The following is a 17,529-nucleotide window of genomic DNA, read 5'->3' as shown; positions in this document are numbered from 1 at the left end:
AGGGCCTACTGATCGTGGAATTTGTCACCACCACTTTCCTACTAAATAAAGCGTAATTAACCTGTTTCTTCCATCAACCCCACTTTTCCCTTCTCTTCAAGACCACTCTGCCACTTTCAGAATGTTATCCTATCCAACATATACGAATCAGAGTAGAAAACTCTCTATATACTGATCGTGGAATTTGTCACCAGCCCGTGTTAACTGGTCCCCAAATCCCATAGGCGGTGACAAATTCCACGATTAGTATAACTAATCGTGGAATTTGTCACCAGCCCGTGCTCACTGTGTTGCGTTCCTATGGGCGGTGACAGATTCCGCGATAGGCCCTTCAAAACATAAATGAATCAGAGAAGGAAACTCTCTATATAGGGCCTACTGATCGTGGAATTTGTCACCACCACTTTCCTACTAAATAAAGCGTAATTAACCTGTTTCTTCCATCAACCCCACTTTTCCCTTCTCTTCAAGACCACTCTGCCACTTTCAGAATGTTATCCTATCCAACATATACGAATCAGAGTAGAAAACTCTCTATATACTGATCGTGGAATTTGTCACCAGCCCGTGTTAACTGGTCCCCAAATCCCATAGGCGGTGACAAATTCCACGATTAGTATAACTAATCGTGGAATTTGTCACCAGCCCGTGCTCACTGTGTTGCGTTCCTATAGGCGGTGACAGATTCCGCGATAGGCCCTTAACTCTCGACCAAACTCTAGTGTCGTTGAGTTTGTCACCATATTCGGCCACTCCTACTAAATAAATCGTAATTAACCTGTTTATTCCATCAACCCCACTTTTCCCTTCTCTTCAAGACCACTCTGCCACTTTCAGAATGTTATCCTATCCAACATATACGAATCAGAGTAGAAAACTCTCTATATACTGATCGTGGAATTTGTCACCAGCCCGTGTTAACTGGTCCCCAAATCCCATAGGCGGTGACAAATTCCACGATTAGTATAACTAATCGTGGAATTTGTCACCAGCCCGTGCTCACTGTGTTGCGTTCCTATGGGCGGTGACAGATTCCGCGATAGGCCCTTCAAAACATAAATGAATCAGAGTAGGACACTCTCTATATACTAATCGTGGAATTTGTCACCATCACTTTCCTACTAAATAAAGCGTAATTAACCTGTTTCTTCCATCAACCCCACTTTTCCCTTCTCTTCAAGACCACTCTGCCACTTTCAGAATGTTATCCCATCCAACATATACGAATCAGAGTAGGAAACTCTCTATATACTGATCGTGGAATTTGTCACCAGCCCGTGTTAACAGCAGCTAAAATCCCATAGATGGTGACAAATTCCACGATCAATATATAGAGAGTTTGCCGAGAGTTTCCTATATACTGATCGTGGAATTTGTCACCACCTATGGGATTTTGGCTACAATTAACACGGGCTGGTGACAAACTCCACGATCAGTATATAGAGAGTTTCCTATGAAAATTATTTATATTACAAGTTAATGTGTCTGAGCATTCATCGTCCCGCCAGGAGATAGTGTATCAATAGGTAAATGCGTGGTGGATATCTGTCACCGCTTGCCTCTTGTGTGAGGAGAGCTTCGCACGCACCGAACAATAGCTTTCATTCAAAATCACGGAAGCGTGCAAGCGGTCTGATATTCGGGTACGTGTTAGAAGATGTCACCAGTGACAGAAAACACGATATGGCCTGAAATCGCATGATTTCATAGCTACTCATAATAAAACTCACCGGTCCTGGAGAGGGTCCAGTTGACGCTCCATCGTCTGCTTCTGCCAGTTCTGGCTGATCCGGGGCGATACGACACCTTCTCTGAACGCGACTCGAAGTTTCGCGTCCACCCGAACCGACGTATAGCGATACGTCGGTTCGGATGAACGCCTTCAGCCAATTCGCGTTCAGGCAAAATGACGTATATCAAATTTCTCTGTTAAAAACACAAAATCCGGTTCCAAAATTTTGTGAGTAGAAAGAGTGTGTGCTGGGCTTTCTTAAAACGGCAAAATCTGAAATTCGAAAAATTTACCGAATTTTGACATATACGACGGTTCGGATGGTCGACGACGGTTCGGATGGTCGTCGACGATATAATTGCGTTACCTGATGTGATTGTAATCTTTATCACTGCCTCGTGAAAACATGTGAAACTTTAAACTTACCATTTTTATTTCACGTAAATTGTCATGAAATATATTAAGTTATAGTCTAAGTTATGTAGGACACATTTTGGGCTATGTGAAAATGAAGTAGAAGCGTCTGAATGAAATAACCTAGCTAGTATTTTTTTTCGTCATCATTTCAATAATAATAATAAGTGGTATAATAATATTGAAGCATTAATGTTTGGAATAGATGAATATCGATCGGAACGCATTGTCTCAACAGTAAAATTGCCGGATAACAGGTTTACGTGGGTTTTCAATCTGCCATATTGCTGTGGAAGCCCGATATTGTGGTCTGTGAGCATGACTGATGGGAAAAACAAAGACTATTGTGAATCCAAGAAAGACGATAAAAATTAATCTCTGTTCCATGATAACTGATGCCAAGTGGCGTCTGGAAGATATCGGCAAAACTCCAAAGAAATTTTCACGACGATTTTCGTCTTGTAATAATAATAATAGTAATGATGATGATGATGATAATAATAATAATAATTATAATAATAATAATGATGATAATAATAACAATAATGATAATAATAATGATAATAATTATAATACATTTATATAGCGCATTTTCCGTAAACGTACATGTTCAAATGCGCTTTATCAATGGATTATTGATATAAATGGAATAGGCGTGTTTTTAGATGTGTTTTGAAGGAGATGAGAGATTGCTGGTTACGGAGAGTTTTGGGTAGTTGATTCCACAGTTTGGGAGCAGCAGATGAAAATGCTTTATCACCGAGTGTGGCCAGCATCATGGAAGTTGGGTGATTCAGTTTGATACCTTGTGAGGAGCGGAGGATGTACCGGGATGGGTGACGGATGGTTGTGAGGTCAGATAAGTAAGGAGGAGCGAGACCATGGATACATTTGAAAGTGAGCAGAAGTATCTTGTAGTGGATCCTGGACCTGATGGGGAGCCAGTTCAGTTGACGGAGGACAGGCTGCATGTGGGAAAATTCGGATGTGCCTGTGGCAATCTGGCAGCTGCATTTTGAACCCCCTGTAATTTCTAAATGTGGGTAGCAGTGGTACCGTAGAGCAGACCATAATATCAGTCAAGGCGGCTGGTGATGAAGGCATGAATGATGGTGAGTAATGGTCTCTGGTCCAAATATTTGTGAATTCGACGGATGTTGTGCAGATGGTAGAAGGCTGCCTGACATGTCATTAGGACATGCTGATCCATGTTCAAGGTTGAATCGAAGATGCAACCCAAATTCTTGACATAAGATGCAGGAACAATGTTAGCGTTGCCCATCCCAATGTTGGGAATGTTGATCTTTTGGAGTTGTTGTCGTGTGCCAATGATGAGGAATTCTGTCTTTATAATATCATCGTTGATTAGCAATCTGTTTGTTACCATCCAAGTTCGGATATCTGTACAGCTGCACATTATCATTTTCGAGACTCCTGAAGAAGGTGGAGGCCACCGAAAATTTGAGTTGCTCAATAAACTCATTCTTTCTTATATATTGGCGAAATAATGCATTGCTAGTTTATTTCTTGAGTCTTCGTTATATTGGAGCCAATAATGATAATAATAATAATAATAATAATAATAATAATAATAATAATGGGAATAATAGTAATAATAGACATTTATAGAGCGCCTTTTCCACTGGATGCAAAGCGCTATGACATGTTGTCGTTTTGTTGTTTTATTTATTTAAACACGGGTAAAAAAATACTTGCACTCAGCCGTTAGGCTGTTTTTCAGCAAGTTCGTATGATATACACTGCACAAAAAACATAATGTGGTACAATCAACGTATAGGATAATACATAGACAATAATCGGTATAACGAAACAAATAGATGAGAGAAAAAATACATATATACACAACACTCTTTACAAAACAGTCAGACAGTAGAATGTAGTATGAAGAGAAAAAAGGAAAGGAAGTGATAAAAAAAATTACTCAGAAACAGAAAAACTCATAAATCAAGTAAGAAAACAGAATCGATATCCTTCAGAAATTGTGCTAACCTTGTACATGTTCTCGTGGCTTCCGGTAATTGATTGAATAATTGAGCTGCTACGTAAACAGTACTATTTTTGCAGAAAGTGTCATCCCTGGTCGCCATAGGAGATAAAATATATACAAAATACCAGGCAGTGACAGTATAAGTCCAGTGAACACAGAGGGACATCAAAATAAATAAGTCTTCAAGTTTTGTTTGAAATGATCAAGTGTGGGTGAAGATTTGAGAAGAGGAGGGAGCTTATTCCACAGCCTAGGAGCACAAGAAGAGAAAGCTGCATCTCCGGCTAGTTTTTTCGTGTGTGGTTGTGTAAAGGTAACGGATGATGAAAGACGAGTGCGCCTAGAGTGAGAGTGTCGTACCAGACACTCCCCAATGTACTATGGAGCTCTTTTGTTGACTACTTTGTAGACCAGTAGGAGAAGCTTGAAGGATATTCTTGCTTTGACTGGCAGCCAGTGGAGTTGACGTATAAGAGGAGTGGCATGAGAATGTGAACGAACATGGTACACTAGTCTAGAGGCAGCATTCTGAACTCTCTGTAAGCGATCCGCATCAGCCTGACTGATTCCACCAAGAAGAGCATTACAGTAGTCAAGTCGCGATAAGACCAATGCACGGACTGCTGCGTGACAAGTAGAAGCATCAATAAACTTTCTGATCCTCCACAGATTTCTGATGTAGCAGTTAGCTAACTTACAGATCTGTGAAACCTGCATGCTCATCTTTGCATGAGAGGAAAAGATAACTCCAAGATTGCGCACATGATCAGATGGAGAGATGAGAGTTGTACCAAGAGCAAGTTTGATGTCCTGTACAAGCTTAAGATGGCGTTGGGAGGCAAGAACAAGATACTCTGTTTTCTCTTCATTGAGTTTCAGCTTATTCAGAGTCATCCATTCCTGCGCTTTACCCACACATCTGGACAGTGCATTCAGAGTGAGTTTAACACTGGAAGGGTCACTGGGGTCAAACTCAAGATAGACTTGCACGTCATCTGCATACATATGATACTTAACATTTTCAGCACGAAGAAGATTTCCAAGATGACTGGTATACATGGTGAACAATAGGGGCCCAATTACAGATCCTTGTGGAATGCCAACTACTGAAGTACACTCCCTAGACAAGTGACCAGACACGCAGACACGACTCCTTCGGTTTGTGAGGTAAGAAGCCATCCACTGTAGAGCTGAACCTTTGATACCAAAGGTGTTGTGTAAGCGATCGAGCAGAATTTCATGATCGATTGTATCGAACGCAGCTGACAGGTCAAGCATTACCAGCATAACCCCTTTCCTTTTGTCAATGCCGCGAAGGATATCATCTTGGACTTTGAGGAGGGCTGTCTCGCAGCTACGGTTACTCTTATAGGCCGACTGAAAAGACTCGGAGAGATGAGACTCGTCCATGTACTGAACAAGCTGAATTGTGACTACACGTTCGATGATCTTGGATCTGAACTCGATATTGGAAACTGGTCTGTAGGTCTTGAGAATGTTCTTGTCACATGAGGATTTCTTTATCACTGGAATCACAATAGCTTGACACACAATACGTGAATTCGCAACATATATATATATATATATATATATATATATATATATATATATATTTATATGAGTAATCTTTTCTTTTTAATCCACACATATCAATAAAGACTTATCTAACCATGGCTGTTTTGTAATCATTCTTTTTCTTTAAAAAAAAAACTGAATCATCATATAAAACATCAAATAAATTCCAAGACATATTGAAAGCATTATTCACATCATCCTCATTACCAACGTTATTCAAATCATTATCTAAAATTTCAAAATCATTCTCATTCGAACGCCGTATACTTGAAAATCGACCAAATGAATCAGAATACTATAAATTTCCATGTTTCAGTTAAGCAAAGTACAGGACAATGATATTTACATTTCTGAAAAAAGAATGACAATACATTAAATCTTATCAGTAATTTGATTTTCTGTATCTATATACAGAACAATAGGGCAAATTAGAAATATCTTTTTCATCAAAAGTATAATCTAAATCTTGTGTTTTCAAATTAAAGTAACACTCAAATCCGTTTCTATTTCTGTACAGAAACATCATCAGCATTATCATGAATTTGATCCGGTGAATAAGCTAAACAAAAAAAGTTCCGTCATTGCCATTTTGAACAATGTTCAGAACTGAGCAAGAAAATGAGATTTAATAAAACAGTACATGTCTTTAGTGAGAAACGGTTAGGCCTAACTGTGACAGAAGAGAACATACAAAGAGGTGCAGTTGCAGGATCTGTAAAAATAAAAGTTATTACTGCTGCATACTGAAATTGCAAATATTTTCTGACCAAATCGCTATCGACTAAGATCACCAGATACAAAAAACAAAAGGCAGCTAGTGTTTCAGCGACGTGTGTATCGAAAGATGGAGAGTTGCAAGAAACGTTGAAAATGATTGGAGCATACTTTGTTTATTGGGTAAAAAATTGCAACAGGCGTAAAAATGCACGGAGAAAGTATCATGACAAGAGATTGGAGATTACTCTGCATAACCATGATTCCATATCTAACTGGGGAGAGACACAATTGCTATATTCCCTTCCGGAACAAAAACACGATTACGCCGGGCGTCCCACGCCCCAACTCTACACTCTACATCACGTTACAAGGACCACGATACCACGTTGAATACGTTGCAATGATCCTTTCACACACACACACACACACACACACACACACACAAATAATAAATTTAAAAAATGTTTTGGAGCCATCTTGGCTATCCAAAGTGGGAAAAAGGTCAATTATATTTCATTCTGTATTTTCGTTTTAGTATAATATGCGCTACCACCACAACATTTTGCACACATACCGATCATGTTACAAGACCCATTTCTTGAAATATACTTTTTGCTCAGGCGCCATCTTGGGCGTGAAAATTAGGGTCAGAGGTCAATTACAGTGTACATCACCCTGTATCTTGGATAATACCTGTTGGATGCAACAATATTTTGCACACATACGGGCCGCGATACAGGGATCATTTTGTTTGTTTGTTTTTTTTTTAATAAAATCATGACTCTTTGGTCCGATGTCGTATCTTGTCAGTGAGGTTCAAAAGTAAAAAGCACTTCAATCTGTGCCTTGGTGAAAACGTGACGCATTGCCCACATATTTTTGCTGAGACATTTTGCTCTGACGCCATCTTGGCTTTGCAAATTAGGGTCAAAGAGTAGAATTATCCTGTATCTCGGAGAGTACATTTTGGATTGCAACAATATAATGCACGCATAGGGACCATGTTACGAGGATCATTATATAAAATAACGTCTGTTCGCTCACATGTCATCTTGGCTGTGAGTACTAGGTTCAAAGGTTAAATATACTTCATCCTGCATCTTGGTGATGACATGTGTTATCATACCTGTTAATTTTCACGCATTTGTAGCCCATGTCTATATAATGCGTCATTTCATGAAATAACCGCTGCTTCATCAGAAAGCATGTTGGCAGTGATCAATGACAGTCAAATGTCAGAAATACTTCATCCTGTATTATCTTGGTAAATGCATGCCATATCGCCCCCACATATAAACCATGTTGCATGGATCATTTCATGAAATAAAAGCTTTTTATTCAGACGCCATCGTGGCTGTGGAAATTGAGATCAAAAGTCATACTTCCGTTCGTAAGCCTCATCTCTCCCTTATTCTGCACACATATAGATCACGTTACAGGAATCATTTCTTGAAATACCGACTTCCTGACCTGATTCGATCATGGCCATGTAAATTGAGTCAGGGCTAAAACATTTATTTCTGGATATATCAGATCACCTAATTTGTCAGTGCTGACACATTTTCAAGTGTAGTTCTAACTTGCTATGGAGGTTTATCATGTTTATGAGGAGTTATTCAAAGCAACACATTGTTCTGACTTTTATAGGATGACATGTCATATATATATATATATTTCTTGTTTCTGTTATACCAATCTCATTTCTCGATGGATTTCATTGTATCCTACGACAGTTGCATGTTATTGTTAAAGTCGTTCGGATTTGAACTTTAATTTTGCTACCGACACAAACAAGAAACGGATGTCCAATCCCAGTATGTACGTGTCAAGTGTAACCGATTGCAGTGTATTGGGCCTACAAGTCAAACAGTGATAAAGACAAAACCTGCTTGCGTCATTTTTTCCACAATCCTGACGAACACAAATGTCCCAGGAAAGCTACTCATATCGTGATGAACAGCCTTCACGGTTTACTACTAAACCCGCCATTGAATTTATTTCCAAATCTTGGAGTGGAACACCCAGATCATCAAAGGGGGTTTATATATAGGGTTTTCACATTAAACATCAAGGTTCTTGCTCTTGACTTTCCTTTCACCCAGCCACTGTGGAAAACCTATATAGCTCTTTGACCTTTGCTTGATCCGACAAGGTGCGAACTTTGTCTCAGTGGTTAAGGGATGGCAGCTAAGAATGTATTACCTTAAAAAAAAATAGTATGGAAATAAAATTACATAACAAAATGATATTGTCCTCGTGTATTGACAGATTATTTTTGTCAGTCCTATATGCTTCGAGAAAATAATAGGAATGTGAGGACGGAAGTGTGATCTTAGTGTGTCATTGCAATTAATTCATTTTGAAAAGCGGAAACTGTGTGAGAGTAACGTATTGAATATGTGACTTCTAACACTATTTTAATCCTCTTTAGTGAAAGATAAGGATTAAAATCTTGAAGTCTAAAGCAAACATACGTAAAATGTATGCTCTTTCATTTTTAGTAAGTCCTTGAAGATTTTGTGGATTTCCATTATTAAAAGCAAAACTAAGCGTCAGAGTCACTGCCAGCAAGGAATGGCCTTCTTGCTACGTGGTGCTTAAAATCAAGCACAATTCGTTGTTTGTATATCACTATAAAGAGGCTTCTTTTGCTGTTCTAAGCAACATTGACAGATTCATGCAATGAACATTTTTTATATATATCTAAGAACTTTTTAGACTAAGTAACAACAGGTTTTTTACTGCAATTTGTGTACGTCAGCTATAAGTGTTTAAGTATGTTCTTTCTCTTTGGTATTTTAATCATACTTTTCTTGACTTCATGTCTGCAAATTATGGTGGTTTTTTTTTTTTGTTGGCCTGTGCATTATTGCAGTTGATATCACAAAATAGAATAAATAACATAATTTTTCGTACAGTTCATCATAACTGTGAAAAGTTTCGGTTCGGTTCAGTTCAGTTCGATTTTATTTCTGCATACGTGAAAATGACACCAGGTATATGTGACAACAGAATTGGAAAAAACAGTTTTACATTCATACCTTGATAATCACAATTCTTCAAGTTTAAACATAACGACGATGAGATCAAAAGGAATCAGCGATGCACTTGTTTCAAGGTAAAGAGGAAGAAAAAAAATGCAGGACCCTGCCATTTCAACATTTAACATCACTTCACAATGTGAGATTTGATTTTTTATTTTTCAATCCTGGGCATAAATTATATAGAAGATATTGCACTGCTGCACGAGAATGAGCCATGAAATTGTAGTCAAATGATGTGATCCATCAAATAAAGATTAAACACGCTGTGTCAGCTAAAGCCGTTGCTATTTTCTTTTTAATTATCTCCCCTTACACATAAAATAAATGGGAGTTTGTCGTGTCCTATTATCAAGGATCTAGCGAACCTTAGAGAATGAGACAACAACAGCAGGAAAAGAGAGATTGAGGCATCACAGTGATGTGATATGATTTTAAAGGAAACAAAAAAAGCAAGAGAGAAATGTGGATTAAGTGAAAGCAGCAATACTAGTAGAACAAATCAGTGAAAGTTTGAGGAAATCTGACAATCGATGCAAAAATTAGGGATATTTAAAGTTTTGGTGTTGAAAGCATTGGATAAGGAGACTGCTTGAGTATATGACGGCATGGGTGGACAATGATATAAAAAAATATAAAGAAACATCAACATGCTTTCACATTGCTAGCGTAATGAAAGATTACTTGACTAACCACTTTTAGAAAGCAGGGGGGGAAATTACTACCCTCAACTATTATGTCAGTACCAAGTTGAGGGAATGTGTAATTTTCATTAAAAATGATTTTTTTTTTGTAGAATTCTCCTTATATATATTTTTGTTTATTTTGCCCACACATGACGTCATGAACTCTAGTAGTCTTCTTATCCAGTGGTTACAACACCAACACTTTAAAACTGCATAACTGTTGCATCGATTGTTCGATTTTCCACAAACTATCACAGATGTGGTCTACTAATGTTGCTGCCTTCAAGCAATCCACATTGCTCTTTGGGTTTTGGTTTCCTTTAAGGCCACATTTAGAGTTAGCCTCAGTTGCACTTTTGCGAAATCTCCTCCCCCCCCCCCAAAAAAAAACAAAAAAAAAAACACAACATGAATAAAATATAAACACACAGTTGCCTAGAGTATTTATTACTGGGTTTAGAGGGTAGCATAGTATGTAGGTACAATAGACTGAACAAACAATTGAAATAGATTTCTTGCGTTGCTTCCAGCTCTAAACTTAAAAATTCTTCAGTTTACACAAATACAGCTAGACTACGGATATATTATCAAAGCCGCATCTTTTTGATTCTCCAACTGCCAAGTATTGCATTGCCATGGGTTCTAATTTTTACTGAACAGTATAGCAACGTCACAAACCCATGCGGATTTTTCTTCACTTCCGTGTCCATTTAAATTACCATTAAGCAAATAGTTATGTAATGTTGTTGATTAGCATGTTGGTCCTGTATTCGTACCGCGCAAGTGGGCGTTCCGTATCAAGGTGGGACTAAAAGCGCGAGCCGACGGACCAGGCGATGTGACACACAACAACCGTTAAAAAAAAAAATGTTGTTCAGCGACTCTCCGATGCAAGATTCTTAGAATGTCATCTGCTTATCCACGTCAAGTGAAACGAAACGAATGATTTAATTATTGCTTTAGGCCTAAATTTCGCATTGATCCCAATATAACATAATGCACTGTAGAAATATCAGGCACCTTTCCTTACATCTCGTGAATACATTTTCTATTAATACTAATGCAAAATAATGATTTTTTTTAAAACTCGGATTATGCTCGTTTCTCTCTTGAAGAACAGAAAATTAACCATGTAATACACTTTGTAGTACCTATAATCAAAGACAATATGTATAGTCTTGGATATGATAAACACATATTAATCACCACAGAGTTTTCTTTGAACAATTAGGCCTTTTTGTCTAATTTTTTGTTTTAATAGTCAAGGTCAATTCCTAATTTTGCGATACTTCAAGTCATTTCATGAAAATAAGCATGAATGTATGAATAATGATTAGGATAACTGTTTTGGAACTTCATTTGCTTTAGTAATCTTGACAGACACCAACAATGGAATGAATGAAATAGGAATTTCAAGCGAGACATTAAAGGGATAGTACAGTGTTGGTTGATGTGAGGAATCAGCTTTTAACTGTTTTTAAGATTTACAAAACACTTGTTTTGAAATGTTAAAGAGCATAAGGACGATTCTAGGAGGAATTTAAAGTTTATTTGATGATAATCTGTTTTGCGAATGGCCGAGATATAAAAAAAAAAACAGGTAAAACAAAGCGATCCTAATAAAAGTTGGGTCCCACCGCTTTGATAATGTGATCGCTTTGTTTTGGATATCTCAGCCGTCTGAAAACCAATTTTCATCAAATTAACCTTGAATTTATTTCAGAACTTTATGCTCCTCCATATTTCAAAAGAGGTTTCTCATCAAACTAAAACAATAATCACACACACAAAAAAGATGTAAACCTGAAACCCCATCTTAACAGAAAGTGACGATGCCTTTAATGCATACTTCAGGGGCGTGCGTATGCTCAGGGCGGCCACGTCCACAAAGAACCGGGTATGCAACCACTAAACCTTGTAGGAAACTTCCTGTAGAGATCAATGTATGAAAAACTTGAGCGTGCTTTGTCGAATATCCTATTTTCACGAGCATTCTCTTTTTTTCACTTCTGTGTTATACCCACTATGATCGTTAAATACGGCGGTGGTAATATTCCAGTGATGATGATGCGTCCATGGTTTGACAAGAAAACAAAACAAAACAAAAAAACCCCATGGAATTTACGTGTGTTTTTTAATCTTAAATTAACGTCTGCTGGCAGAGCGTTTCAAAGGATTCCGAGATAATTGTTCGTCAAAACAGGTAACATACGTCAAGACCAGACCGGATGTTGTGTGTAAATGTGTGTATATGATTAAATCGCGCGCGCAAGCGGCGAGTTTAACGGTGCGCGTCAATGCAGAGATTCGGTAGCGATCAGCTTTGATCGGTATATCGGAGTTGATTATTATGTGTAGTCGTACCAGTTGGACTCCGTCGTGAGAATTTCTCTGGAGGTGTACTGAAGGCATTGGACATACCATTACCATGGAACAGCAATGGATTTTCATCTCCTTTCTTGGACTCACAAGTTTGTGTATTTTCGCATCAGTCATGGTCAAGGAGCAGAATATCATGCCTTCACCGCAATATGGCAAGTGAAAAATCTATGAGAACCCGTTTCCCATCGTAATAAAAAGGTTGAACGGAGGCGCTCCAACCAGCATTTACACTTACTTCCAAATTGCAGGCCTACAGTTATAAAAATGGAATGTGCAACATTAATATTGTATTTATATTTCAAATATGAGGAAAAGAATGCATGGTTATAACAAGGTTATGAAAATTTCACATATTCGCTAAAATGTTTATGTTGCATGGATAACGGCATAATCAATTCCCTATCATCCCTATCAATATCATGGCTTTATTTGTACAATTACCATGTTAGTCGGTTCTATATAATATGTATTATATATATATGTGTGTGTGTATGTGTATTTGTCTGTGTGTGTGACTAATTGTATAATCCCTCTCATTTTCTCCGTTTTCCTGAATTCTGCACATTCAGAGCGTGCTTTTGTTCTCATTATTTTTTTCATTTTTTTTTTCGTAAACGATCAGCAAGATTTGCTCAAATTGTTTGTTTTTTTCTTGAGGGGGCTGCAATATATACAAGCTTAAACTTTTTAGCAGTCCCCTCCACTTTCAACAGCTTTTCTTTTTAATTACCATCTTATTCAATGCGGCTCCATTCAAACCTATAATGATGGCATTGTTCTGAGTTTGTGTTCTTTTCATGTAAGAATGGACCAGCTGGTGTAGATAATTATTTGAAGAAAAAAAAACATTTTTTGTTCCGACAATTACGTTGTGTTGATTACTGTGTGTATATTTGTGCGGTTTTTGTTTTTTTTTAATGGAAAAATAAAATGAAATAAATTCCCAGAATCTGCTACAGTAATATGGGCAAATCCATTGTTCTTCTAATATTGATTTGGTCTGATACCTGTATGGTCAATTACACTTGGTCTGATTATTACTTGGCCTAGTAAACCCGATATGTGTTAGTTGTAGACCAACTGGCGTTGATGCAGTTTCCTTTCCAAACAGAAGTTACGTTTATTAAATAATAGCAGATTGCTATCTTTAGATTTAAGCTACATTAGATTATGGACGTGTTGAACAAAACTTGCCCAAATTGAATGGTCTACACTAAAGACGTCCCCACCCCACCCCCTACACATGCCACCAGTAACTGATGACATAAAGATAAACTGAAAACCGGAAGTCACGGCATGTAAAACATGGGGAGGATATTAAAGCCAATTATTCCTTGACCCAAATAATTTTCCCGCTGTTCAACGTCTACGGAAATATCAAAAGTATTCAAAATCTGTGCACAACATTTTTTTTTAAAGCAAAATCGACCGGAAAGCTTCTACGTGACCGAGCTCGTCGTGCTTAAAACCTACAGATGAATATAAAGTGAATCACGTTCAGGTTTCAACACTAATTCCCACATAAGGATTATAAACACAAATAAAGTGATATATTTCCTTAATCACACATTTTAGCAGTAAAAATAATGTTTTTTATACTTCTCACCTAAGGCCATATTCAAAGAAGACTGTGACTTCATCATGACTTTCCTTCTTTTTTTTTCTCAAAATCAGCTCCCCGTACAAATTGGAACAATGACATGAATGTACATTTCATACAATATTCATGCGATTACTTGCACTTACCACAGGATAGCGGAATCATCTTCTTCTTTATTCTGCACGTATAGTTCCATTCCATTTCGACAAATAGACAGCTGGAAGCAGGGATGAAAATATGCCATGATGTTGCTAGGTTTTGCAATTTCTCCAACAATTATTATACACTTGTCCCTATCGGAGAAATACTTGAATCTTTCTGCCTCAATCGTCAAACCTACGTTTTTAGGCGAAACGTAAAAGCATCGATCACGAACCGTCCTTGATTTCCAAGTTGAAAACTGAGGGTAATCTTCATGATTTCTTTTTTTTTCCCACTTGATACATTTAGAGATCAGGAGGTCGTAGGTTCGGATCCTGCTCGAGTATGTATACCCATGATTTCTTTTGTCGTAGCTATACTACTAAAAGACTGATCAATTCAGTGGTTATTTACGTCGATGTAGGACAATTTGTCAATCTGTTGCAATAAAGATATTTGTACTGCAAAATTACAGGGCAATCTTATATGTTACGCGTGGTATGTGTATGGACTTGAGGGATTCTAGTCCTGGATCTGGATATTTGAAGTATGTGTCAAACTGGATCTGCCTCTTGTGTGTCATATCATTATGCACTGTGGTGGGACACTGTGTTCTTTCCAGCAGGGTTATTCTGGAAAGGTCTCGTTTTGCAATGTTATGAAAGTGAAACGTGTGTAAATTAGGGGTGGGGAGGGTTACGTATCTTGATAGATGCCATAATTCGGCGAGCGAGAGAAGCGAGCAAGCCCAACATTTACAGCTTTACTTGCCAAATGTTACATCTACATTAAATTATATCGGTGCTTAACTCATTATGTTACCAGTATGCACTGATCCTATCATTGTCGGCCTGTAAGGTTGCCTCAATTATATATCTGGTCACTTGGCACAATATGACACATACGATGCGCGATTATGTTCTATAATAAGTTGGCCGGAACCTCCTTATCTCTGAATATTACGAGTAATCGAAGCAAGGGAGTAAATGTACATGTTCCTTTGATCATAGTATTATTATTACTTTTTCATTTCATTTTTATCTTATTGATATATTTTTATCTTGATCTCAAGCAGTTGTCTTTGATTAATTGTTTGATTGATTGATTGATTGATTGATTGATTGATTGATTTATAAGTCATTCGATTTTTTTTTTTTGTAATTTCAAAATCATTTACATTTCAGAATAGAATTGCCCCCCCAAAAAAATACAAACATAATGCAAGAAATTAAGATAAAGGGTATTACAGACCTGGAAATTCTGTATATAACATATACAACTAGAAAAGCACCCAGAGAGCGCAGACCTCCACTAAGCAACTCATATCCATCCATACACGCATGTTGAAAATCGCCCAATTTTCCAATTTGCGCCTTGCCTTGCCCGAGCAGAACACGCGCTTTAGTGCGAGTATGGAGATATCAACGACAACATCTTTTTTTCTATTAAAATTCATGAGGACTCAGCTTGAACTCCCAAGTTTATTGACCCTATTTGCCAAAAGATTTAAGAAAAAAACCCTTCAAAAATTCATAGAAATTTCCGGATCACTACCAAAATTAATCATCTGATCCTTCTGCCATTATCAATTTCTCCTGCAAGTTTCATCCAAATCCGTTCACAACTTTTTCAGTTATTTTGCACACAGACAAACAAAAAAACAAACAAACAAACGCCGACGAAAACATAAACTCCTTGGCGGAAGTAATTACCATCATCATACAATTATCGTGATCAGGTAATTGTTCAAAACATAGGATTAAAAACTTAAATTTAAGTTTCTTATGTCAGACATAATCAATTCAATGTGTGTATTTTAGTAAATTATACCTAGAAAGAATGAAGTGCTGTACGTGACTTTAGTGTGTCGGGAAATTAATTTCACTCGTCAGGACGAATGCACGTCATGAGTTCGACACCCACGAGTGGTACAGCCCGAGAGTCATACAACCCACCAGTCATGCAGCCCACGAGTTATGCAGCCCACGAGTTCGATACCAAGTAAAATAGACCAAGGAGTTATACGGTCCACCAGCTCGACACGAAGCAAATAGGCCCATGAGCTCGAGTTCATGGCCTGTGGGACTCATTGGCTGTATGACTCTTGGGCTATAATACTCATGGGCTGGATGACTCATGGACCCCCTTTTTAATGTCTAGCTCATGGGCAGTATGACTCGGTGCTGACGAGCTCGAGGGATGACACGGGTCTAAGAGGGTTTGACATTATTTTTGGCTATTTTAGCATAATTTGCCTGCTCACTGGCATAATACTATTTTTGCTTGTTCGTTTTTGTTTTTGTTTTTTGGTTGTTTGTTTTTTTGAGCTGGCCACACTTGCGTCTATTTTGAAATACCGCTGTTTAAAAAAATGAGTACATATTTGATAAAGCGCCCTCTTTTACTTCCTACCATCATATGACGATGATCAGGAAATACGGCGTTGGCACTGTTACATTGATGGTGAGGCGTCCTGGATTTGAAAAACATAAGAAAGTTCACGTTCATGTATAGCTGATGTCCAATGGAAATACATCTCTAAAGATACCGGAATAATGTTTCAGAAATCGTCGATCTCGTCAAGGCAAAGTTCATGTTCATGATTAGACATAATTGATCATAGTAATCCAAAACGTAAGTAGCGATTATAAAAGTTGCTTAGAATTCTCAGTCGATTCAGAGGTTCGGGCGCGGTCGAGAGGAGCGGTATCGGAGGATAATACTTTGTGTAGCTGTATAAGCTCGACTCCATTGTGAGAATTTCTTTGGAGGTCTTTCGATATTTTCCCGAAGCCATTGGACACCAATTACTATGGAACAGAAATGGATTTTTATCGCCTTACTTGGACTCGCAATGGTTTTTATTTTCTCGTCAGTCATGCTCATGGACCACAATATTGGGCTTCTACGGCAATATGGCAAGTTAAAAGTCTATACATTCTCGTTTCCCTACGTATTGACTGTTGGAACAATGCGTTTCGACCAGCGTTTTATCAAGTAAACATTTTTTTTTTTTTTTGTGCAGCATTCATTCCATTCATTTTTAAGTTTTTTTTAATAGGTTATATCACGGATGCACTTCCACATCAGTTTCACAAAGCCCCTAATGTTAACTGCATAGAGTAAAACTTCTGAGGATTTATTGAACACTTTCGTAAAATAAGTGTGAGGAATTAAAGGGATTCACTTGTTTTCACGAAGCAGTGATATAGATAACAATCACATAAGACCAT

Source organism: Diadema antillarum, unplaced genomic scaffold, assembly GCF_040938485.1.
Source record: "Diadema antillarum isolate AM-2024a unplaced genomic scaffold, OU_Dant_1.0 seq00000124_RagTag, whole genome shotgun sequence".
NCBI classification, from domain to species: domain Eukaryota; kingdom Metazoa; phylum Echinodermata; class Echinoidea; order Diadematoida; family Diadematidae; genus Diadema; species Diadema antillarum.
This window is presented reverse-complemented; position numbering follows the sequence as displayed.